The sequence below is a fragment of the Triturus cristatus genome, chromosome 6 (assembly GCF_964204655.1).
Source record: "Triturus cristatus chromosome 6, aTriCri1.1, whole genome shotgun sequence".
Classification (NCBI taxonomy): Eukaryota; Metazoa; Chordata; class Amphibia; order Caudata; family Salamandridae; genus Triturus; species Triturus cristatus.
In genome coordinates, this window is record NC_140589.1 from 383400317 (window position 1) to 383427757 (window position 27441).

General features: G+C 43.4%; 1 protein-coding gene across 10 annotated transcripts in view; it reads left to right on the forward strand.

Moving 5' to 3' along the window:
- Positions 1–27441, forward strand: part of MYT1L (myelin transcription factor 1 like) — a 1127044-nt gene that overhangs the window by 518506 nt on the left and 581097 nt on the right. The gene's annotated exons all lie outside the window — the stretch shown is intronic.

Here is a 27441-nt window from a genome sequence, read left to right on the forward strand (position 1 = left end):
CATAGAGGTGGTAGACAATGTTTGCTTGTTTTAGAATGGTAGTGAGCGGTTCCATGTAAATGTTGGCGAGTGTGGGGGGACAGGACTGAGCCTTGAGGGACTGCTTGAGTTGAGGAGGAGGTATCAGACATCGAGTTTTTGATTTTTATTAATTGGGAGCGGTTATATAGAAATGAGGAGAGAACCATTTTAAGACATTGCCATCTGCTCTGATACACTTTTGTAGGGTGTCTAAGAGTAGCTTGAAATCTACTTTGTCAAAAGCAGCTGATAGGTCGAGGAGGATAAGTAGGCAGCATCTGTTAGAGTCAAGGGAGTTGTGAATGTCATCAGATGTGCTCAGAATAGCAGTTTCTGTGCTGCATTGCTTCCTGAACCCGGATTGGTGTGAGTCAAGTAGGTAAGTTAGATTCCAGGTGTTGGTACAGTTCGGCAAGAAGACATTTATCCAGGATTTTAGCTAGGAAAGGTAGGTTGGTGATGGGCCTAAAGTTTTTGAGGTCATTCGGATCAGCATCTGTTTTCTTTTAGAAGGGGTGACATGGCCTTGTTCGAGGCAGTCGGGCATCAGTCTGTGGTTTAGGGAGCTGTTGATGATCATTGTCCACAGTGGGGTTAGGGTGAGGTTGAGGTCCTTAGCCAGGGAGGCGGGTAGATTGTCTGCATAGTGGTTGGAGGGTTTGGAGTTGACAATCACATTGAAAATGTCCTCTTCGGAGAGAGGTTTGAAGTCCTTCCAACACTTGGGGGAAGATGGGGGTCTTGGGTGTAGGCTTATTTTGGAGGTTGACAGAAGAGGGGTCTTGTCTTTGGGGAGCACGTCGTGAACTGGGGTTGGTTAGGTTTCGTTATGGGTGAAGATTTGCTTTGTTGTGATTGAGGGTGCTGGTCTAGGAAGAGCTCAATATAGGTGATTTTATCATTGAAGAATTTGTCCAGGTTGTTACATTGAAGTTTGGAGGCAGGGGGATTTACTTTGGTGGGCTTGGAGGTCTGTTTCTGGATGATGTTGAAAAGTTCTTTGGGGCGGTTTTTGGCTTTGTCTAGTGCACTCCGGAAGAAGGAGGCTTTTTCCTTGATTATGTGCTTTTTGTAATTACTGCGTTCTTTTCTGAGCTGGAAGAGGTTGTTGTGGATGGTTTTCCTCTCCAGAGTTTCTCAGCGGCTCTTACTTTTCTTCTTTCAGAGTTGAGGTCTTTGTTGAACCAGGCTCGGGAGGGGATGTCTCTGACTCTTTTCAGTTTCAAGGGGGCTAGTTGGTCAAGAGCAGTTGTCATTGTCCTGTTGTATAGTGTAGTGAGCTCGATCGTGTTGAGGTTGTCTGTGGAGGGGGGGAGAAGTGATGTTATGGTTTCTTTGAGGACAAGGAGAGGTGTGGCATTGAGGTTTCTGCTCCTTTGATGGGTAATTTGTGTTTTGACTGGTGGAGTTGCGGTTTGATTGATGTTAAATATAATGATGTGGTGGTCTGACCAGTCGATTGGGAGAATGTTATTGATGGTTATTGTTTCGTTTTTGGCTATGATTGCATCTAGGGTACAGCCTTTGCTGTGGGTTTGTGAGAAGGAGTTCATTTAGTGATTGTATAACAGTGTCCTTTTCGTTATTCCAGGGGAGGTTGAAGTCACCCAGGATGATGTTGTCGGTGTTGGATAGGGAGCAATGTGTAAGTAGGTCCGATATATGTTCTCTGAATGCAGGAGAATTTCCTGAGGGCTGGTAGATGAGATGGCATTTTGTTACTTTGTTGTTTTGACGTGTTATGTTGGTGTTGAGGTATTCGAAGATAGAGAAGGAGTGGGTTTTGATTTCAACTATATTGATGTTGTTCTTATGGATGATGGCAATGCCGCCACCGCTTTGGTCTATTCTGTCTTTTTTAATGAAGGAAAAACCAGGGGGGACTAGAAGGTCAAGCAGCAGATAGTATGTTTAATTGAGCCAGGTTTCGGTGAGGAACGCAATGTCAATGTCGTGATTCAGTATGGCATCAGCCAGCTCTATTGCGTGTTTGACTGCGGATCTGCAGTTTATAAGCATGCAGTTTACCTTGCCACTGTTGGAATGGTTTTGGGAGGAGGGGGAGCTTGGCGAACGGTTGTGCTTTAGGAGGGAAGTCTTGTAGACCTAGGTTGGTTGATGGCTCTACCTATTCCGGTGATTACCTGTATGTTGGAGGGGGGTTTGGGTTGTTCTGGGGTCGTACGTTTTAGCAAGAGTCATTGCCTCTCTCAGAGACATCTCAGGATTCGCTCTTCTTCGTCTGAGAGATTGGGTGCTGCGAAGGGTGGAGCGCCAGCTGGTCATCTGGTGATTGGGCATTGTACATAAGGCAAGGCCCCTATCGCCACGGGAACATCACAAAAAGTGACGTTCCATTGGCGATAGGGGCTTGTACATATGCCCCTGGGTTTTTTAAACCTTGCGAGCACTCTCAAGTGCACCCTCTTTAACAACACATTAAATCAAAGCTATTGGTTCTGACATTCTTCCATAAACATCAAGGACAACATCTTTAGGGATGTGGTTTCGACACACTTGTCTGTTGAAGTGGGATAAGAAAACTCTGTGATATTCTTTTGGAGATGTATGCAGACTAACTTTAAAACAGGCTCTCTGAATTTGCACTTTTTGCTTTGCATTTGCTTTAAAATGTTCTGTGTGTGAGTCTGTGTATGTGTGTGTATACACAGTGAGAGAGAAACTTCCAGTTAATATTTCTAAGATTCATAAATGCTAAGGGTGCGTGAAAGTCAGCTGCAGGATTTTGATAGATCCTTTTCACTTTCAGAAAGGCCCGTAGAAAACCTTTAACTATTTTTTTCATTTTTTCTTTTTAAAGGTATAACATTTTTTATCATGCTTTTTATTTATTGGGGATGTGTTTGATTATGATTGGGTTCCGGTTAGCATTTCAACATTCATTTTCATCTGAGAACTTTTTCACTATTTTTGCAATTTAATTATTTTTCAGGCGGCATTTTTTAACATTTAATTTTGCTTGATTTATGGATTTCTATTAATTTTGAAAGCAGTTTCTTATTTCCATTTAGTGTTTATTGGTTGATGTTCATTGGTTGTACTCTCCTTTATCATGTAGCATTTGAATCCCTTACCAATTGTATCTAATTTGTTTTTTATTCTTCTTATAGTTCATCTTTTAAATTTATAATGGTTGTGAACATTGAGTTTCTTTATTCCTTGCTGCATTGCTGGTGAGATTGACTTGCTATGCGAAACACCTACTTGCATGGATTGACCTGCTGCCATACTGAGCTGGGCCAATTTCTCACTGCTCCACAAACTTTCAGCACTGCTTTCTGAGGTCTGTTTCGGAAAGCGCAACTCCTTACATAGTCAAAGCACACAGCATGTTACCTCTAACTATTCTCTGCATATCTTCACTTTTGCTCTGAGATTTATCCACTCTAGCTTTCCTCTTCAATTTGACGAACACACGTTATGCTATATTCAGTCAATTTAGCATCAGTATATGCCTTTTCTTGAAATTGTTCATAGTAGTCCCTGAATATGCAAGTCCAATAATTATGTTTACTTTATTTTTTGTTATCATTTCATGGATATTACCTCAAAGAACTTTACATTTATATCTGCAAAAGTTATATTTGTTCATGCATTTATCAAAAACAGAAAATACTCTCCTAGAGTAGTAGCTATTCCCGCAAGACTGCGACTCGTACAACTTAAAATCCTGCACAGGATATACATGACGGGACCTAGACTGGTGCAAATGGGGAGGGCGGTCACAGGGGATTGTTGCAGACACTGTGGACATGTAGATACCTTTATGCACATCATCTGGGAATGCGCACACATTCAGTCCTGCTGGAGGGAGGTGCATGGAGTGGTGGGGGCGGTCCTCGCAGTGACTCTTCACCCAGAAGCCCGAAGATGTTTATTGAACATTTGGGATTTTGATAGATCCTTTTCACTTTCAGAAAGGCCCGTAGAAAACCTTTAACTATTTTTTTCATTTTTTCTTTTTAAAGGTATAACATTTTTTATCATGCTTTTTATTTATTGGGGATGTGTTTGATTATGATTGGGTTCCGGTTAGCATTTCAACATTCATTTTCATCTGAGAACTTTTTCACTATTTTTGCAATTTAATTATTTTTCAGGCGGCATTTTTTAACATTTAATTTTGCTTGATTTATGGATTTCTATTAATTTTGAAAGCAGTTTCTTATTTCCATTTAGTGTTTATTGGTTGATGTTCATTGGTTGTACTCTCCTTTATCATGTAGCATTTGAATCCCTTACCAATTGTATCTAAATTGTTTTTTATTCTTCTTATAGTTCATCTTTTAAATTTATAATGGTTGTGAACATTGAGTTTCTTTATTCCTTGCTGCATTGCTGGTGAGATTGACTTGCTATGCGAAACACCTACTTGCATGGATTGACCTGCTGCCATACTGAGCTGGGCCAATTTCTCACTGCTCCACAAACTTTCAGCACTGCTTTCTGAGGTCTGTTTCGGAAAGCGCAACTCCTTACATAGTCAAAGCACACAGCATGTTACCTCTAACTATTCTCTGCATATCTTCACTTTTGCTCTGAGATTTATCCACTCTAGCTTTCCTCTTCAATTTGACGAACACACGTTATGCTATATTCAGTCAATTTAGCATCAGTATATGCCTTTTCTTGAAATTGTTCATAGTAGTCCCTGAATATGCAAGTCCAATAATTATGTTTACTTTATTTTTTGTTATCATTTCATGGATATTACCTCAAAGAACTTTACATTTATATCTGCAAAAGTTATATTTGTTCATGCATTTATCAAAAACAGAAAATACTCTCCTAGAGTAGTAGCTATTCCCGCAAGACTGCGACTCGTACAACTTAAAATCCTGCACAGGATATACATGACGGGACCTAGACTGGTGCAAATGGGGAGGGCGGTCACAGGGGATTGTTGCAGACACTGTGGACATGTAGATACCTTTATGCACATCATCTGGGAATGCGCACACATTCAGTCCTGCTGGAGGGAGGTGCATGGAGTGGTGGGGGCGGTCCTCGCAGTGACTCTTCACCCAGAAGCCCGAAGATGTTTATTGAACATTTGGGATTTTGATAGATCCTTTTCACTTTCAGAAAGGCCCGTAGAAAACCTTTAACTATTTTTTTCATTTTTTCTTTTTAAAGGTATAACATTTTTTATCATGCTTTTTATTTATTGGGGATGTGTTTGATTATGATTGGGTTCCGGTTAGCATTTCAACATTCATTTTCATCTGAGAACTTTTTCACTATTTTTGCAATTTAATTATTTTTCAGGCGGCATTTTTTAACATTTAATTTTGCTTGATTTATGGATTTCTATTAATTTTGAAAGCAGTTTCTTATTTCCATTTAGTGTTTATTGGTTGATGTTCATTGGTTGTACTCTCCTTTATCATGTAGCATTTGAATCCCTTACCAATTGTATCTAATTTGTTTTTTATTCTTCTTATAGTTCATCTTTTAAATTTATAATGGTTGTGAACATTGAGTTTCTTTATTCCTTGCTGCATTGCTGGTGAGATTGACTTGCTATGCGAAACACCTACTTGCATGGATTGACCTGCTGCCATACTGAGCTGGGCCAATTTCTCACTGCTCCACAAACTTTCAGCACTGCTTTCTGAGGTCTGTTTCGGAAAGCGCAACTCCTTACATAGTCAAAGCACACAGCATGTTACCTCTAACTATTCTCTGCATATCTTCACTTTTGCTCTGAGATTTATCCACTCTAGCTTTCCTCTTCAATTTGACGAACACACGTTATGCTATATTCAGTCAATTTAGCATCAGTATATGCCTTTTCTTGAAATTGTTCATAGTAGTCCCTGAATATGCAAGTCCAATAATTATGTTTACTTTATTTTTTGTTATCATTTCATGGATATTACCTCAAAGAACTTTACATTTATATCTGCAAAAGTTATATTTGTTCATGCATTTATCAAAAACAGAAAATACTCTCCTAGAGTAGTAGCTATTCCCGCAAGACTGCGACTCGTACAACTTAAAATCCTGCACAGGATATACATGACGGGACCTAGACTGGTGCAAATGGGGAGGGCGGTCACAGGGGATTGTTGCAGACACTGTGGACATGTAGATACCTTTATGCACATCATCTGGGAATGCGCACACATTCAGTCCTGCTGGAGGGAGGTGCATGGAGTGGTGGGGGCGGTCCTCGCAGTGACTCTTCACCCAGAAGCCCGAAGATGTTTATTGAACATTTGGGAACCAACTGATCTGAACACACACCAGACACAATGGGTCACGCTGGGATTCATGTTGGCAAAACGGAATATTGCCCAGGCTTGGGGGGCGGTGGCACCACCCACACTGGGAGCGTGGACATCGAGTATGAATTGGTGCATGTTCCGTGAAAAGACAGTATATGTTGCTCGGGCTGCCCCCAAAAGTGGTCCCGAATATGGGGCCCATGGAACTCGTAACGAGGTAACATTTGTGCTCCACCTCAACAACTTGTTGTAGATGAATTGCTCTCTCCTTAAATTGTCCTCACTGTATAAAATATGTATAATTAATGTCTGATTACGTCACGCCTGACCAGAGATTGCATTGTCACGATGATTTTTCATATGTCGATGAATGAGCATAATTTAAATATTACAAATTAATACATTGCTCTTAAATAACAACCTTTTTCAATCTAAGAAAAAGCACAGACCGCACGTGTGGCGCACCCATGGATGGAATTCTAGGTGATTTATTCATTATTTAGATGATTTTCACAGCGCTAATATAAATTATTGTAAAGGCAAGCAGAAATGTACCCACAGTCAGCCCACAAGGATACAATACTCATACATGCATGAACTGCTATCCTTAAACATGAAACACTTGGTAAAGCATGATGGAATAGATTTGGAAGCTGCAGCACTTGATGTCCAGGATGGTGAACAATACTTCCTAGGACTGCCCTGTACTTTTGCATATCGCATGACACAACAGTTTCAGCTAAGTAACCAACTAACTCTGTATTAAAAAACTTCCAACCAGTGACATTAAGCATGTTCAGTCTTAGAGGTCAAACATTTTTGCCAATTTGACTATTCAAAAAAGTGTCTAAGTTATATAAAAAAATTGCTGGTGAAAAATACTACAAAAAGCTTTTTGCAGGAAAGCTCCCACTAATTATTTTGCAGAAAAAATGGCCCCTAAAAAGTGTTTGTGGGAAAGGTTATGCTAAGCTAAATTACTTCAGAACTATGTGGAGTTGCCAAGTTGGTCAGCTTTGTTAAAACCTGCCACAGAAATTATAATAACCACTCCTAGCAGGAGCTCCACATTTCACTTCTCAAATTCTAACTTTGGATCGACAAGTCACACTATGCTTAGTTCTGTTGGCTGAGAAAAGAGGGCTAGCCAAAAGTCTCTTGCATCCCAGTCATGACGTGAGCACCTGAAGGCTGGTCTTTAGATTGGCCCCTTCTGCACGAGTCCACTGAGAGCAAAATGTAATTCTCCTACATTAATGCCAGACACACTGGTATATCTTGAAGACAATTTAAAATGAGGTGTCACCTTTCATTATGTTTTAGATTGTGAATATGTTGTGGTTTCAAGAAACATTTACTTAGCAAATGCGGTTTAAAAGTAGGAAAAAGTGATAATTATTTTGAAACCAAACTCGATAACCATTTGAATGTACTAAACGTTGACACATCACAACTTCTACAGTTCATCTTCCCTTAGTCCTTTTTAATACACTGTATACAAATGCCAAAATGTGCATTTGCTTCAGCCTGTGCCTCAAACCAATGAATAATTTTTAACATGCGACCTCTTTAGGAAAAGTCATGGTACACATCTGTTGGGATGGCGTGACCACCTACATTCCACCTCTTGAGCCTAATGTTTGTACATGACTAATTATAGCAGACATCTGCAGAGTAAATTGGAAAACTTGCTCATTCCAGTTTCTTTCAGTAGGTTTCCTTGAAACTGAAAAATGCATGTACTACCCCTGCACTTTCTTTCTAAGGCTAGGCAAGATGAGGGTAAAGTGTTACAGTCATGTGAAGTGGGGTTCGAAAACACCCTCACATATTGTGTAACACTCACGCACAAGTACACTATGTGTTAACTGAACCGTCTGAAAGACAATGTGGCACAAATGGATTTGAACTTCAGCTATGCAAGACCACTGGGAAGCAACCACTGGGTAATATTCAGTACTCAAAGACTCCCCTGGGAAACAGTTTAAATAGCAGGAGGTATAATTTGCAGAGTTCACTCACATTTAAGTTAACCACATGACTCCATGGCTTTAGGGATACTATTTCCGAATACCAAACTTTCATTTAACTACCTAAAATATTATGGTAGTGAAAGATTTGTATAATTTCAAAGAAGTCAGTTGGACTTACTTGTAGCGTGTTGTGATGTTTTATGACGTAACTCTTTTGGCTCCTAATGAACTTCGTAGAGCTGTGTGGTAGGTGTCAGAGCGCAATGCCATGAAAGCTTGTTTTAGATTGTTGAGTTCACAGTTACACCCAGCAGAATAAAGACATCTAATACTAGGCGTGTTCATTAGCGGGTACCCAGGCTGGGATGACGCTTCAAATGGCATGCAATAGGGTATAAGTAACCCGAAGAATGCCCATGCTCTCTCAGACAGTTTGCAGTGGTCCAAGCAAGCTGCTTGTGCATGCCACATGTGTCATTGTCGAAGAACGGAATAGATGCTTCATGCATGTGGAGTCAAAGAGCAACTCCAACTGCTGTAAAGCAAGTGAAGACAATGGAAGCGTTGCAAATAATTTTCATGTTGATGGTCAAGAACCTGCTGGTCAAGCCATTTGTAAAAGTACTGCGCTGCCATGCAAGATAAAATTATACATTATATGCAGTGTTAAAGATGAAAGTGGATTCAGCCTGGTTTATGAAGTGCAGCTGCTAACAAACATAACTTGCAAAACAATACTGCGAACGGACACGCTGCCAGGTGGAGCTCAACCAGGAGTTACAAAATGCAAATTGACATTTACAAGAAAAGAAATAAATGACTTCCTGAATGCCCTGAAGAGAGCCCTCATACTACTGTATTTGGTAAAGCTGGCTCAAGGAGAAGTGTTCGGGGTTGTGCTTATGTAGCCATCCATATCTTAAGTAATCCATTCACAAAGTTGCCAAGTGGGGCTCAGAACAACTTCACAGGTCATCAGAAAGAAGGAGCTGAGAACGACTCTGGGAATACTGAGATTTTTCAGATGCTGCATAGAAAGTCACATTTCCAGCTCTCATTGAAGATGAGTCAGAGGCCAGCACATCACAAGGTCTCACAGAGGAGCTTCAAACACCAAGTCAATTGGAACCATCCCAGGTGTCTTTAAGTTCCACACTATTCTACAATGCTGCTGTGTTCCTGAAACCACCACCACCATTCAATAGCACAAAGAAGTAAAATATTGGCGATAGACGGTCTGCATGGATAGAGACATTTGATGATTTAATTGATGCACTAGAAGAGACTGAAAATAAAAAGATTATCAAGTATCTCAAAAAGTTTGCTGGTGATGGCGTGAAAGAAGTCATAAAGAAAATACTGCAAATTGACTAATAAATTACATATTGTCTGAGTAAAGAAACACTGAATCTCAATTTCAATCCAATACCAAATGTTGATTACAAAAGATATATTTTCAATTTAGAACACCAAAAAGTATATGAAACCATTGAAGAATTTGTGGAGAGACTTGATGCGCTCACCAACCACTGGAAGCTCAATTAATTTAATGATGAGTGAGCTATGCAACTTAGAGGTATTGTTGGACGCCTGTCAGATCCATTTAGATGATGAATACTGAGGGAAATTCTAAGTCTAGAGTGAGTGTTGATGGCTGCCAGAGCTGAGGAGAATGCTGAAAGACAAGCCACTGACATGGAGGCCAGAGTTGCCCAGTGTGAATCAGTCATGGGCATAAAAAGTAAGCCAAAGCAAAAGGCTGAAGGAATGATGGTAGGTTAACAAATAGTCAATCTATGAATTGGGTCTGCCGATACCTCAAAAATAAACCTAAAGAAGGAATGGAACCATATCTATTATGGAAAACAAACCATGAACATAGATTTTATCTAACCCATTTCAGTTTTGGTACTTTTTGGTAGCCTTCCCGTAGCTGGGTACCTGGTTTTCTACATTACCCTGCTGTCCATATGATAGCACTTCAAAGCAATCCCTTGCTCATTTTATGTTTTTTGTGGTTTTTATATCACATCTAGGCATCAGTTTGTACATCTTATTTGGCATTTATCTGGCCATAGATCTTATGAATCAAGTTAGCAATGCCTACAGTGTCTTTATGCACAGTTTATCTGCCACTCTGTTATTAGTCTAACAAGCTCTTAGGTTAAGAAATGGTAAAAATGTTTAGACTTTGTAGAGCTTATGATATTATAGCCCTGTATTACTTGGCAGTTCTTCTTGTTCTTCTTGTTTTTACTGTGTATGTTTTTTAATATGCTTTGTAATGGATTGTTTGGTTGTCATGACAAAATGCAATAAGGGTATATATGATGTATATGTGTACTTTTGATATATGTGTGCTCCTTGTTTTTACTTTATGATTGTTGACTTTTAATTTGTATTTGTTGTTATGTCTATGTTATGGTTTTTATCTTTTTATGGCTCTAGCTGAATAAAAGCTTTTGACTGACTGACTGACTGAAAGTGATGTCTACATGTAAAAAGAAGTTATGTTGAAATATAGAGTTTGATTTCCAATTGGTGTCCTGCCCTTGGACAGATAACACAAGGCTGTGGCAAAGAGAACCATTTTCGGACAGTTTGTAAAGCGGAGGAAAAAGCAAGTGTGTCATTGGCATGTAGACAAAATGGCCACCAGAACATTTCAGAGGTAACATTTAACTCTCCCCCACAAGGCCAAGCAGCAACATTAATTGAGACAAATTGACACGGAACTAAGCTGTTTGCCATCTCAATCATCGTCAAACAGTTTGTCTGCTTCAATATAAAGTGAAAGTAAGGAAGATGGTTGCACCATGTCAATGTTTACCTCAGAGAAACGTGCATATGTCGGACTGGCTGCATGTGAAGAAAAATGTCAGTCAAAGAAAAGTCGAAATGCCAAAGCATCAAAGTCATATATACACTGTCCGAAAATGACATTGAAATTAAATGATTGTTCAATACCTTTCATCATCATCGACAGTGGTGAATCTATAAACATAATGCCTGAAGGAAAATACAATGAATTGTCTCCTTTGTCTCGACCAAAAGTGTATACTCGTGCTGCATGGATGCCCCTAAAAAATCTAGGTTCATTTGTAGCGACACTGAAACACAAGAAAACGAAGGTGCATGCACCCATCCATGTGCTTCAATGTACAGCAGCAAGTGCCTGTCTGCTCAGTTTTAGCACTGCTGCTGATATGGGGCTGATTTCTGTGACATGCAACATGAATGCTCACCACAAAATAGTAAGTCGATTTCCTTCATTGTTTCTTGGTTTGGGAAAGCTTAAGACTTTGAAAGTAGAGTTAAACATTAATGATGATGTTCATTCTGTTTCTCTGAGACAAAACAATTTGCTTTTCATTTACTTAAATCGTTACTTAAACATGACATTATTTAGCATTCAACTGGTCAGACACCATGGGTTTTCCCATTGTGGTAGTGCCCATAAAAGACACTTAAGGGGCTGTACACATTTGTGTTTAAATGCGTCAAGCAAAGAAAGCAATTGAATCTGAACGGCATCCAGTTCCACATGATAACACAATAAAATGGTACAAAAGTTTTCTCTTGCCTTGAATAAAGGTTATTATCAGCCGGAGCGCAAGGAAAATTATAGGTATATCACAACCTTTTCTGCACATATCGACCTGTTTCAATATAAAAGACTCAGTTTGGACATGTTATTAGCCGCAGAACATTTCCAAGACATCATTCGATGTGTCATACAGACAGTTGTAAATGCATTGAACTACAGAGATGATATATTGGTTTTCTCACTACACAGAAGGAGCATGATTTAGCTCTCACCCAAGTATGTCGCTAACTGACTGATGCAGGCCTGAATTTAAATGTCGACAAGTATGAGTTCCACATGACAAAGTTAAATTTTTTTGGCCAAGTCTTTTCTGATGGGGATATGATGCCTGATCCTGCTAAAGTACAAGCACTAACAAATGCTGATCCTCGACAACAATTTTTATGATACTTTCATTTCTTGGCATGGCACATTATTGTTCAAGACACATATGAGACTTTGCTACTGTAAGTTCTCCCTTATAGGAGTTAACAAAGAAAAATATGTCATTCAAGTGGTCACAAGAATGTGAGAGAAGTTTCCAGAAAATCCATCAAGCCATTGAAACTGCTACTGAAATGGCCTATTTCAATCCAAAGCTTCATAAAGAGGTTGTTGTTGATGCTATCCCCGTTTGGTTAGGCACTATCCTGGCACAGCACAGCCGACACCCTCAAATTCAACAGAGTTTGTGAATTATATATAACGTGTGAGCTGAAAAATATAACATCTGTGTTGAATTGTCATGAACAAAGTTTGATACATATTTGAATTGTGGTGTTGAGACATTTGAACCTGTTAATGTTTAAGGATATTTTTCCTTATTGGAAGTTGAAAGGGGCTGATCTTTTGGATGCGTGCACGACTTTAAGCGATTATTAATTCTTCCCACTGAGGTGTTAGGTGCGATAGACTATTGCCTCAGCACTATTTTTGTAATATTGTCCTCTGTTGCCTTGCTGCCCTGCTGCTTGAGTGAAAGGACTGAGCATGTATCTTGAACCCAGAACCACCAGAGTGACTCCATGGGTTAGTTGACTGGCCTCTTGTGCAGAGCCTCAGGAACAGAATGCTCCAATCACCTTGAACCCAGCACCTTGACTCTGTCTGATTTGTGTCCTACCCTCACAATTGGTGCAGCCCCAGTCCTGGACCCTTGAAAATGGGCCTGAAGATGCTCTGCTAGCCCAGCTGCGGTCCCAGCAGAACCGGCACAGTGCAACACATCAACTCACAAGATTCCTCATTGGATCTGCTGTGCTACACATCTCTGATGCAGGACTTTGCTTCTGCGTCATACAAACCACCACTGTGTGACGCAGACGCATCTATGATGCAGGTCTTCACATCAAAAGCCCCTTGTGGATGGCATCCTTGATGACGAGGCTGGAATCTAAATCACAGCCCCTGCAACTTCTTCTTAGCCAACCAGTCTGTGACAAATCTTTGACACAGGACTTCACATCAGGATTTAAGGTACTCTGTTTCAGTGGGCCTAACTGGGCTCCTGTATCTGGCCTGTGCACTATCGCTGTAAGCCTGAACGTGTTACTTTGTGCCAATCTTGTGCGTCCAGATAACCATAGTTGGCACTTTGTGTTTCTAGGCACTATTTTCAATTAAATCTTTAAAATTGCATATCTATGGTTTGACTGATTGGATATTTGTTGTTTTGGCCTCAAATATTTGATTACATTTTACTCTATTGTTCTAAGTTGGTGTCAGATTTTTCTTGTGTTGTGTTTTCACTTTACTAGTGTATGACGTGCTGCATAAATACTTTACACATTGCCTCTAAATTAACCTTGCCTGCTTTGTGCTATGCTACCAGAGGGTTAAGCACAGGTTAATTTGGGGTTTGTTTGGGACTTCACCCTGACAGAAATTGAGGTTGCTGCTTGAGATGGGTTTCACCCCCCTAAACATGTAACCCAAATTTCCGACTGCCATCTGTCCCGATGATTAACACTAAGGTCAGTCAGTTGACAGAAAATGTTTGAGAAAAACAGAACTCACACAAGGTAGCGACATTACAGGGCGGACATCCGTTCATCTGGTTAGCAGGAGACATGACCAGGTTTGCGTGCTGTACTCAATGTCAGCAAACCTAATTAGTATGTGTCCTAATCAATGTGCTGTACAAATACACATGTCTGAATACGCTCATGTTTGTGGTTGTTGGAGGGCTTAGCAAAACAGTAGTGTTGTTGCCATTGTACCATTATTGTGACCAACAAGACAGAGTAGCCACTGGACACTTTTTGTGGTATAGAAATATTGACCATTGTATCATTGCTTTTTATTTCTGTTTACCAATGTGTATTATCTCACCATGTTTAGAAACACAGGGATTTTTTGAGCCAACACTTTCCTTTCAGAGGTAAACATGTCCCTTTGCTTTATATTCTCAAGCTGTAAGCAACCTGGGCGTAGATTCGGTGTGGTTGCGGTGTAATGGGATTTATTATCTGTGTCTGGGCTCAGTGCCCACATGAGAATAAACTCAAGACAAAGGAAACAAAAAGCTGTGCTGCTTCCAAGCAATATCACGCAATGCAGCTGTATGTCTGCTAGTTGAATCAGGGGACAGTGAAAACAAAGTACTGCAAATGGGGCCTTCTACACTTGTCTTCCTAACAGAGCATATGATCTCAAAGGGGGGATATTAGAAGTCTTTTAAAGAGTTGACGTACCTTCCAAGTTATAGTGTTGTATCAAGAAATAGTTAACCCACTTCCACAATAACAAAGTTGCCCTGTAAAGGAAAAAAGAGAAAGGCTCCTATTTGGTTAGACTTTATTGTTAAGTAAGTGGGTTGACTTTTTCTTGCAAACAGAGCTGTCACATTAATATAGAGGAGCTCAGTAAAGTCTTCACATTTCACTGGAAAAGTTCTCACCTCCAGCTCTTCCCATATAGAATGTTGCTTCCTTTCCTTTCCACCACTCTTCATTGGCTCTTTTCACAAAGGGATTATAGAGTGGACTACAAATAGACATAATATGGTCTGGCCTCACCACAATCAGACCTGGCAACACACAAAGTGCTGCTGTGTGTCACACAATATCAGCTTTCTTCACACTGTTACCCTTTGTGGAGCTCATATCACAGAGTGAGCACAGGGTGAGACGGAAACCTTCACATGGAGTAGGTTTCCAGCTCATGTGTTGGAGGCTCTGCAGGGTTGAATGCCATTCTATATTTTAAAAGATCCCCAAGGCAGCTTTAGAAGCCCAAGTTTCTTGTATTTAAAATGGTGGAGAGAGTCTTATTATGCTATTACGGTTTCAAGCCCAATCCCTAGCATGCCTCTTAGTTAGTGTTGAGATGCCCCCCTCCCCCCCCCAATTCACAAGCGCTGCTCCTTGCACAACATATTCTAAAAAAGCCTGGGAAATGGAAGCCTTTGTTCCCAGGGTCAAGTTTAGTAGCTTGGCACCCAGACAGAGGTGGGGCTGGTGTCAGAGCTCTGTTAGATGTAGTTGAAAAGGAGGGGACAGCTAATTTCCCTAAACACACCCCTGAATAGCACTCAAGTAGCCTCCAGGTGCTGAAGGATGCTGCTGTATTCCCCACAATAGTGCACTGAGGGATAATTTGTAGCAAGGCAAATGATATGCACTGCAAAAGTGGGAATTGCTTTCCCTTTGGACATTTTTTATCAGCCGTTAGAGAGTGCCCAGGAGTTATCCCTACTTCCTGGCTAGTGAAAACAACAAAAATGGTAACTCACCCTCAGTTCATCGGAACACATCGGAAATGGGGAAAAACAGAAGATGACTTGATCCGCTATCTGTGGGTGCTGGGTTTTTACCTAAGACTGAGAAGTGGACTCCTAGAGTGAGTCTGCTAACTTTTTGTGTGGTTGCGCGGACACAAGCTGGAAGAGGCCTTTTTACTGGAGTGACAAGCTGACCAATAGCAACTGAACCTGGACTGGACCCACTGAGTCCTGGCCCCTCATCACTGCCTCTGAGGTCCTGGGAGCATTAGAAGAGACCAGGAGGAATTTTCTGCAGAAAGTCTGAAACAAATCTGAACTTCAAGACCTCCATAGCATCAGTGAGATCTTGCAACAAAGGTGCTGCTGGAGGATTTTGTGCTCCAAAAAAGAGATTTAGAGCCAGATTTAGAGTTTAGCTGAGAGATTACTACATCATAAAGGTGATGGACATCCCATCTGTCATCGTACAAGGGTCATAAGATGTAATGTAACTGTAATAGGATGACCAGAGGATCTGTCATGGTTGTGAAGGAATAACTCCTCCACCAAATTCGAGCCCCTAGATCAGAAGGTTAAAATCTTGATTGGGCAAAAGTACAAAAAGTATCCAATTGCCGAAATGACTTTTTCCCCACTCAGAGCTTTCCTCACCAAAACCGACAGCTTCAGTGGGAGCTTTTCCAACAGAAATCTAAGTATGAGAGGACTTCATCGGATACAGCCTACAACCTTTTTTTGTTTAAATATCTTTATTGGTAATTTGTGATTTTATCGTTTCTGATATCACATTACATTTTAGGAGAATTTGAAACAGTATCTAGATTTATATGATACAAATCAAGGAAAACACTATGCATATCAACAATGTGGTACAATAGTGGGAGTATAATCCACAGTGACATATGCATGCCTCTCCAAAAGGTGCTTTCTCGTAGATCGCTGTGTGCTACTTCTTGTGCGCACTGCTGCATTACAGTTCCCAGCCCTCATTCAAGATCACCTGCGCCCTATTCTAACACATTAGGTTATAACCAATCAGTCGGTGCCTGGCACACATGGTGTTGGCGTATACCGAAAGTATCAGGGCATGGTCATTTCAACACTGCAATAAGGAAGTTGTGTAACGAAAGGAGAAAAGGACAATGGAAAGTGCCAATAAGACATATTTTCTATAAAAAAATCTAACAATATAATCAAGAAACTGCCATCGAAAAGGTACAAATATATTAAACGTAGCATGACTGGGTATAGGAATGCACATTTGGTATCGTACAATATGGTGGCTTGCCAGGGTAGGGCCTTGACCTATGTGAGTGGTAAAGGTCGCTGCCGCGTTAGTGGCTGGTCAGGGTCAGGGGAATCTCCTTTAAAGGACTTGGGCTATTTGTGGGTCACAATGCTTTGCGCTTCCAATGTCAAATACCACATCCATCGTACCTCAGGATCCCTAGTGTGTATGTTGCAAATTAACAGACTGGGCATCATCACCCTCTCCATTACCACCGCGTGTGAAGGCTGTGAGTAATGTGTCCCAATATTGCGCTAAGGGGTATTTGCGGAGCCCCGCTGTTATCTTCTCTGTGCAATGTTGTACTTTCTGCCTGTGCCCATATCGTGAGTGATCTTTTCCAGCTGATAATCTCGGGGGGGGGTCTGTGTGCTTTCACCTCTTAGTAATTAAATGCTTTGCAGCTATCAACCCCAGGTCCCGAAATCTTGACGTTACTCTGTTCTTTTTGGATCTGGCCTAAAGCCCTAAAATGCACATTTTCCATGTAAGCAGCAGGGATGTGTCAGTGCATAGTGCAAGGGCCGTGGCTACTTCTTGCCCGTAAATTTGTAGGGACGTGCAGGGCCATAGCATGTGGCGCAAATCCACGTTAAGCTGCCGGCAGCATGGGCATGCAGAAGTGGTGATGTTAAAATATCTGTTTATCTCGTCGGGTGAAAGGTACGCTCTCTGTATGTATGATGTACGTTTGTATGAGTTTAAATTTAGAGCTTCTCGGTACATACGTTGAGCCAGCCACGACGGCGTCCCATTCCTTATCAGTCCAGAGCTGACCTCTGTCTGCTTCCCAGTGGGTGCGGAGATTCTGCATCGGTTTCAGTGTATTCGTGAGCAGAGCCGCCACCAACCAGTGTACGATATGTGATCCTGCCTCCATTATGTGCAAGTATTGTAATAGCAGATGCGTCGGTGGTTCAGTCGTCAGATCTCCCCATGAGGCCGATAAGGCCCTCATAAGGGAGGTGTGCAATAGGAAATATCCTGCCTGCAAGTCAGTATCCTCCTCCAATGCCTCAAACGTCAATAGAGTACCATCCCTCTATAAGTTGCCCAGGGTGTCTATACCTGCAGTACGCCAGAGTGTAAGAGTTGCTTCGGAAGTGCCCGTCCCCCCCCAGGCGTCCCCAGCAATGGTAGTATCGTAGCATATGGGACTGTCGTGCGAGTGAGATGCAAACTCCTCCTATAGCACTTATGAGCCAGCCCCAAGTGTAATTGGGGTGGCCGTGGGAGCCTGGCTGCAGGATGGAATAAATGATAGATTTGGGATTGGGTCCATTGCTGTTGCGAGGTTGCTGTGTCTTCCAAACACCTGCCATCAAGCCATCTCGTCATCCATTGTAGCTGGGCAGCTATGTAGTATAGCTCCATGTTGGGAACAGCCAACCCTCCCTGATAGGGGTGGGCGGAATTTGCGAAATTCAACTTTCGCAAATTATCGCGAAAATTTTAAAAATCTCCGCAAACACGCGGAAATATCGCGAAGATGTGGAAGTTTTTTCCCACCCGTTCACGGTATTTTCGGCGTGGTCGCAGCTCGCCAACTTACCCATGCGGTTGCTCGCGGGCGCGGCCATCTTGTTTTCACTTGTCTCGCGGTGCATGATTGCGAGAAGAAAGACGTGATCGCGCGATGAATGACGTTACTGTGGGCGCGAACGATCGCGAGACAGCGCAAATGGCTACCAACATTCCAACATCTCGTGGAGAACGCGACCGGATCGGGAAAACTTGTCGGCGAACGCGGGGATTCTGGTACGGCAATCGTGCGCACGCGAGAATGTATTATTTTACAGCGCGAGCAAGCAAAAAATTTCCGGTAAAATGCGGATTGCGGAAATTTTGACATTTTCGCGCTCTCCGCGGAACGCGAAAATGTCAAATTATCGCAATTTCCGTGAGCGGAACGGAATTTTAGCCCAGGCCTACTCCCTGACTGGTAGGGGCATATCATTTCCACAGGGCAACTCGGTGCCTACCTTTGTTCCATATTAAGTCTCGGAATAGGCGTTCCAGCTCTCGGAAGACCTTAGTCGGGACATAGATCGGAAGATTCGAGAAGTAGTACAATAATTTGGGAAGGACAATCATCTTCAGCAGGGTAATGTGACTCATAACGTTCAGTTGGAGTGACTTCCAAAATTCCATTTGGGCCCTTACAGCCGAGATCGCTCTCATCAAATTACCCTCCAGCAAATCATTAGGCGTCCGATATATGAAGACACCAAGATAGCGGAAGGTAGTGGAGTACCATGGATGAAGCGAGCCATTAACGGGGCACATTTGTTTCGACCGTGTCCTCACTAAAGGGATAAACCCCTGACTTGGCCCAATTAACCCATAGGCTCGACATCTCTTCAAAGGTTCTGAGCGTGTCTGCTATGGACGTTGGAATGGCAGTGATGTCGCGTACATACAATAGCAAGTCGTCGACTTATAGGGAAACGCCATGCATCCCATCCCCCAGCTGGATTCCCCATGTCCCACTACCACCTCGAAGCAGCATCGCTAACGGCTCCATGGTTGGAGAGAAGAGCAGCGGGGATAAAGGGCATCCCTGGCGCGTCCCTCGTCGCACTCTAATGGGGTCAGAGACTAGTCTACCGGTACTAACCCGAACAGTGGGTTGCTGGTAAAATAGTCAAACCATGCTCCTGAAGTGATCACCCAGTTCGTACTTGTTTACAACTGCCGCCAGATAGGGCCATTCCAGAGAATCAAAGGCCTTCTTCAGGTCCAATACCAAGCAGCCAGAGCAGGGCCAACTATGTAACGCATACTGCTGCACCTGAAAGAACCTACGGATGTTGAGGGAAGTGATCCGGGCAGGAACAAAACCGTTCTGGTCAGGGTGTACCAGTATTTTCACTAAGGGCGAAAGACGCTTAGCAAGTAGTGAGGCTTAAGGAGGGACACCAGCAGGGCTTAGTTTTGTGTGCCAGTAAGTGTGGAGTCATCGATCACGGTCTCATACACTTTCAACTGCTGCGGCACTAATAAATGCGCATAAGCCTTGTAAAATTCAGTCGGCAGTCCATCCGGTCCTCGCGATTTCCCGTTGGATAAAGAGAATATGCAGTCCCAAACTTCCTCCAAAAGAAGAGGATCATTCAGCTCCTCTCTTTGGGTGCGCATAGGCTGCGGCAGGTCCAACCCCTCAAGATTAAGCTGTAGCTCTAGGGGTGCTGCCTGCGCATGAGATTTGGTTTGTACAAGTCCCGAAAATATGCCACAAACTCGCCATGTATGTCTCGCTGCATGTACGCTATGCCCCCGTTTACCATGTGTACAGATGCAACAGGAGACGATGACACTACTTGGTGTATGAGTCATGTGAGCAGTTTACCCGCTTTATCCCCTATGTGGTGCGTCCGTGCCGAATGTGCAGCATAATTAAGACATCTCAACCGCTCCAACAACCATGAATGCTCCTCCCTATGGCAATCTAGTTGTCTTTGGGACCCCTCAGTTGCTTCTTGCTCGCTAGACGCCAGCCTCCTTTCTAAAGTGGTGAGTTCCTTCTCCAGCTGTGCCCTCATACCCATCTGTGCACCTAAACAGTGCCCCCTAATGACTACCTAGAGAGCGCCCCATTCCAACAGTGGCGACAAAGCTGTGCCCGCATTCTCCTCAAAGTATTGAGCTACGGTGGTTGCTAATAAGTACCGGAAGGGTGCTTTGAGGCGCCACACTGGAATCGGCGGTACTTCGGCCTCCCACTGCAACTCCATCACGTGTGGGTGATGATTGGAATGCGTCTGCCCCATATAATACGACCACACGGTAGAAGATAATTCGACACCATGAAACGGTCTAGGCATACATGAAGTCCATTCGCCCCCGAATAATAGGAATACACTCTATCCTGCGGGTTTCTGTGGCGCCAGGTGTCAGAGAGTTGCCATTGCGTAGCCCAATGGTTTAACTCTTTCGCGGCAATGTGTGTGGCTGTGCCGGGCAGGCGAGGAAAGGAGTGATCAAACAAAACGTCCAGTACTCTATTATAGTCACCTACCAAGACCATGGGCACATCATGCCACTCGACCAGCTTGTGGGATATCAGTTCCAAAAAGGCTGTCTGTTCAGTGTTGGGTGCATACAGTGATGCAAGTATAAGCGGCTTACCGTCCAAGATGCCCCTAACTAAGATGTACCTACCCTCTGTGTCTATGATGGAGTCCACCACCCGGAAGGGAGTCCCTGGTCTTACCCACACCAGAACCCCATGTGCATATGCCGAATAACCTGTTGCCTGTAATTGACCCCTCCAGTGTCTGTGTAAGCGCGGGACTTCTGGCCGATGCAAGTGTGTCTCTTGGAGGAGTGCTATTTGTATGCGGTCGCATTTTAAATATGAGTAAATGAGATAACGGCGTGACGGACTATGGATGCCTCTTACATTCCAGGTCCCTATCCTGATAGGTGCCATGTCGTTTGGATGCTAGGGGCACAAGCGGCCCTGCCAGGCTGGGGGATGAGAAGAGACAGCATGATGAGTGTGAAGGTCATTCTGGAGTGTGCCTCCCTGCAGAGGCCAATATCACAAGAGTCATACCACAGTGCAGAAACGATGTCATAATAAACAATAAAACAATTCACAATAAAAAAACACCATGACAGCAAATATGCAACAGGCAACTGACCAAACTTGAAAAAACAGTAGCATACAACTAACGATTGGGGGAGACTACTTTGCACGGCAACGTGCGGATCGTCTATGAATGGGGATTGTCCCTAGCGTCTACCCCTGTTCCTGGACAGTCGCGGGTGAAATAGGGCCGCTGCCTAATTGTTATACATGATGTTCCCATGTAGGAGGGGGGCAGAAGGGTAACCTGTACTATTATATCGGGACCTGCCCTACGATGGGGCCCCAATCCTCCAATTTACCATGAAACCTTGAGTCCCACTATATTGGCCCATCAACCGGGGCCGGGGAACACAACATACAGTCGAAACATAGAGTCCATTATACTTGCGTGTCTGATGAGACTGTCAGCTGCCTGGCTGATGGAGAATATGGAAGAAAGGCGGGTGAGAATCTAAAACTCAAACAATATAATTTGAAGTCTGCAGAGTGACATGGGGCAGGTCACAGGAGTCTTGGGAAGCGGGAAAACTATCTGAAAGTTCATCCTCATTGGGAGGCCCCTGCCGATCAGAGCCCGAATTGCACTCCTCATCTTGTGCCCCACTAATGTCTGCCACTGCCTGTAGAGCTTCGAGCTAGCCACTCAAGATCAATTCCGGCGCTGGGCCAAAAGTCTGAGAGGCCAGGGATTGTGGTTTCTTCCGTCCTCTTCGGCGGTGGCGCAGCGAGGCCACTGGGGCCGATTCCCTCTCTCCGTCGGTGGGGGCTCCACCCCAGTTGAATCATAGGTGTCGAGCCAGTCCTCCGCTCCCTCTGAAGTGGTGAAAAAATGGGTCTTTCCATTTGCGATGACCCTCAACTTCGCTGGGAACAACAGTGAGTACTTAAGATCATGTTGTCGTAGGCGGCGCTTCACTGCCAGGTTGGAGTGCCGTTGTTTCTGAACCTGAAATGTATAGTCTGGGAAGAACAGAACTTTATGATTGTCAACTTGCACCTCCTGCAGCTTCCGGGTTCCTTGAAGTGCGGCATCCCTGTCCCTATAATTCAGTAGGCGGATTAAAAGCGGCCTCGGATTGGAGCCCGGCGGAGGGGGCTTGGCAGGAACCCTGTGCGTCCGTTCAACAATGAAGTATGGAGAGAGGGCTTCTCCAGGCAGCAGCGTGCAGAGCCAGTCTTCATCATAGGCCACTGCGTCTCTTCTTTGCACTCCCTCCGGCAGGCCCACTACACGTACATTGTTGCACCGGGCACTGCCTTCAGCATCCTCGGCCCTGTCCTCTAAGAACTCCACTCGATTCAAAAGGTCCCGTATTTGCTTCTTGGCCGTGGTCACTCGCGGAGAGACTTCCGCAATTGCCCCTTCGGCAGTGGTAGTGCGATCCGCGAGCTTCCAGTGGTCCGCATGGAGCAGGGTGAGGTCAAGTGCCACTTTGTCAATTTTACCTTCCAGTGAGGTGCGGATCTGGATCATTGTTTCCCCAAGTTTCTCAACTGCCACCTCACCGCGTCTAGGTTGTGCGACATTGGGTCGGCTGTCTCCGCACCCGCCATTTTATCCGCCAGTGCCCTGGTGTGCAAGTGGGGGGCCGCCACACCCCCAGTGCCAACCTTCGTGCAGCCTCCTCGTGACATAGGGCACCAGGGGATGTTCACTGGGGGCTAGATGTTGCACCCCGCGATGCCACTCAGGTAGGCTCTTGAAAGTGTAGCAGCACTGTCCTGCAAGTGAAGCGCCAACTAGTGGAGCGCCGCCTTCAGCAACCCCCAAAGTTCTCTACTGCCAGTCATTCTGCACCAGCCAAGGCCCAAGAAGAACAAAATGACGATGTTGTGGCTCACGGGTGCTCCCCGCACCTCTGCCGCAATGACCCCATAGTACAGTGCTGCAGATGGGCCCGCTGCCCCTCACACCAGCTCCATGATCGCGAATGCAGGGCCCGGCCAATGCAGAGGCGCGGCAAGCCGTAGGTCCGCAGCAACCCGGGCAGGCAAACTTTCCCTCAGGGAGAGGGGGGCATCGATGAGATGGGCACCGCCAGGCCAGGGTGTGCAGCCGTGCCTCTTCGTCAGCAGTCCCCACCTCAAGCTATCATGCACAGCATGCCATCAACACTCCTGTCCGGCAGATTATGTCCACTCACCAGCATCCCAGCCCTCCACAGGTCCAAGGAGCGTGTCGCAGCAGGAGTGGAGAGAGCACCCAGCCGCAGGATCCTCAATGTCTTGGGCCCCCGCGATGGGCTTGGTTGTCAGCAGGTCGGGTGCATCCCTGGGGAGGGCTCCCACCCACACAATCACCAACTCCACAAGGCCACAGCTGCGCTCTCCGACGGCTGCAGCAGAGACGGCCTGGGTGCTCAAAATGGAGCCGCGCCACAGGTCCGGGCCTAGGGGGCGGAGTCGGACCTCGGCGCCACGTAGATTGTTGCGCCCGGGGCTATGTTCGTCCGCTCGGCAGCTTCACAGACAAGGAGGCTCACTCTGGACCCCCACGATCTCCGCCTCCTGTGTCCTCACTGGAACAGCGGAATCAGTCCTGGGACACTCGTGGTGGGCAGCGGTCCCCTCCAAATGATTCAGAACGGATCTGTGCAGCCAGAAAAGGGATCCTACGACGGAGCTCTACATGAGCACGTCCAACTCCATTGCCGGAGCCACGCCGACGCCCCACAGCCTACAACCTTGCCCTGCTGCAGTACTTTGACTTTTTATTTCAGAGACAAAGGCAGAAGGTAAAATCTCTGACCCAACAATCTGCTAGGTGTATCCAACCTCCACTCCATCAGGTTGGGCCTGAAATTCTACTGCTCAATGGCAAACAGTATCTTCTGTTGGCATTTTACTTTTTCTTGGCCTTTTTTTTCCTAAAACTTTAAAAATTCCTATTTCTGGTTCCAATTATTAGGTTTTTGCTGATTTGTGGCATTTTGTCTCGATTTTCAGAAATTGGTTGTGAGATTTTTTTTTGTGCTGTCTTATGACTTTTTATTTGTTTTGGTACTGGTAAATAATTTTAATTTAGTGACTTTTGGGATTCTCCCTGAAAACTTGTGTTATTTTTCCTAGAGGTGGATGGCCACCCATCCTATACAATAATCCAGTTTCTTAAAATCACCATTATACAGCATATACCTTTGGTCACAATATAAAATGCGTGATTCCTCATACAATCAAATTTGCTATTGCCATTCCCTGTAGAGTGGTAGTAAACCTTAATGAGAGATTATGTTTGCCTAGTACACATAAGCAATAGAATATGGGAAGATTGAAAACTATTAGTTGAAATACTTTCGGTGATCTACACACTGTTCATGCTCTCCTGAAATCAGAGGGGGGGCCCAAAGTGGAACAAGAGGCAATACAATCAAAACCTTTTCCAGTCCTCGGGTGAAGGAAGTTTTACCTTGTTACACTGAAATATAAAGGAACTTATGCATAGTAGCCCAGTACCAATGTGTTCACATCTCGAATTTAATAAGGTTTTATCAACAATGCCACCAAGTGAATGGTAAACAAAAGTTATTTTGTTAATTATTTAATTAAAACATAATACAGAAAATTAAGAAAATGTAAACTGAATATTGAAATCATATTCCTGTTTATGGTTTAATCGTGCTAGTACTGTGGGTAATGTGAAAAGCCCATAACATTCAACATTGAAAAATCCATAACATTCAAAATTTGATTGAGAACCTTAAACATTTTGCATATTTACAGAATGCTGCTAAGTTTTAATTTCTAAAATGCCTTGATTTGTTGGCGAAATAAATATTGTTCTTTATATTATATCGTATTATTACATGTGATCTCTGTAAAGTATAATAGCCAGTGATACAATGGTTTTGGTATTAGATAACAGTTTCTGTGAATGTGTGTGAATTTGGCCACATTATACAGTGATTTATATGGTTTGGTATGGCTCGCACAGTCACAGTTTTTGAAAACGTGTTGTGTTTTGAAGGGAAAATACGGCTATTTCTTAATACTACATCAGATGCAATCAATGAGAGAGAACTTGCAATCTTATCCAGAGGGGCACAGGTCCCACGTTGATGCCAGGCACCTCTTTCCAAGTTCCAACTCTTGTGGACTGAATCCAAGGGAATCCACTGAAACTACATGCACTTACACAGTTCCCAGTAAAGTAGCTCTGGAAACAAGGAGTCTTGTTCTTGTTAACTTCTTAGTACTAACAATAGTCATTGGGAAAAGCTCCTGCTTGTCATACTCGGCTATGATAATCAGAGGATTCCAGCTGAGCTGAGTTTTCTCCAAGTGGTACAGGCTTCGGGCTCCAATAGTTACCTTTAAGCAAACCAAAAGGAACAAAACTATTCTGGAGGAAAATAAGCTGATTTGTTTCTATAGATGTTTTGGACCATCTTGGTGGTGCACTATATCCATTTCACTGCTATATTTTTGCTATCAGTATTTAGGACGCCAGGATCTGTGGTGTGCATATTTTACTTTCAATGCCTAATGGAGGTAAACATGAGCCTTGAGTTTCTTTTGGGATAGTTAATGTGCAGGGAGGACCAACTATATGCACCCTAGTCTGACCCAGTAGACATGATGTGGAGACGCCTGAATTGCTAGGTCTTGATCTGCCTACATAGAACAACAAACTATCGTAAACATATTTTCCTTATCTGCCTTTTGTTAGTGAGGTGTATTTTGAGTTACTAGGTAGAGAGACAGCAGAGGTCCAATTCTGGATATTTCATGCCCCTATGGCTACAATTGAGAGCTGCGAGATGTGATCAGAATATTTCGCTTTTGCCTTAAATGCTACTGGTTACATACCACAAATGCTACAGTCCGTCACCTCCTGGACGCTTACTGTGAGTAGTGGAGAAAGGACCAACCAATGCAAATGAGAGTGACCCTACTCCAAAATGAACAGCGTAGACCACACCCTCCTTAGGTGCCACAAGAAACATCCCCAGAGACATTATTTTGCCACCTTAGGCTTCATCAGTGAGGCGTATCTTGATTTTCCAACCCCAACGATCCGAGATCTCTGTTTGGGTATTACCCATTTTCACCCAAAGCCATACATTCAATTGGGTACAGACAAAATGCTTTTGAGATCAGTAGTCAGAGATAGCCACCCAAAAAAGGAGCAATTCAGAGGGTAAAATGAAAGTGAATTTCTCTTTCCATTGAACAACATCCATGTTTCAGTGCATTGAAATAGAGAATGTATTTTTATCCAACATGGGTGATGGAGATGCCGTTTGCAATGTTTTCTATACTTACAAAATATTTTTAATTTATTAGCTCTCTTTTATCAGAACGAAATATTCAAAATGACTGTATCCTCCGGTTTTCCAAGTACAGCAGTAAATATCCCTTTCTTTTGGAATACCCGCTGCTTTGCTCATTTCGCAACAATACTTCTGTTGATTGCTGACGACTATAGCAGAACAGAAAGAGCCATGTTTGGAGCAGCCCTAGCTAATGTTGCAGTATGTAAATGTGCTAATCAAATAGTAGGAGGTATATGACCCTGTGCAATGGACTGATCATGCGACCGTGCTGGCGCTGCAGGCAGGCAGTTAAGGTAATTACCCATGCTAAGAAAGGTTGCACGGGATGTGTGCATAGCAAAAATGCGCTGTGCATTTGCTGACTATACTACTGTGTGGTTTTCAGTCTGTAAGGCACAACGTAATGGAACCGAGCAAGGGGTAAACACCCAAACATATATGCTGGCCATAAACGATAGTTATAATGCTAAGCGTTTTAAAAAAAACATTTTTATTTTGTCTGCAATATCTCAGTTTAACTTTCGTAAAGTTGCTAAGAAACTGAATTATCTTTTATATTTTAGAATTTTTAACTCCCACTTGGCACGCAATAAGATGTGCCCTAGATTTGAAAGAAACTGTGAAGATGAAGTTTGCCAAATATTTGCTGGAATAAAAATATACACGTGCAACCATCAAGAAAACAGACGGGTGGCAAGGCTCATGCATAGCACAGGCACATACAAAAACAT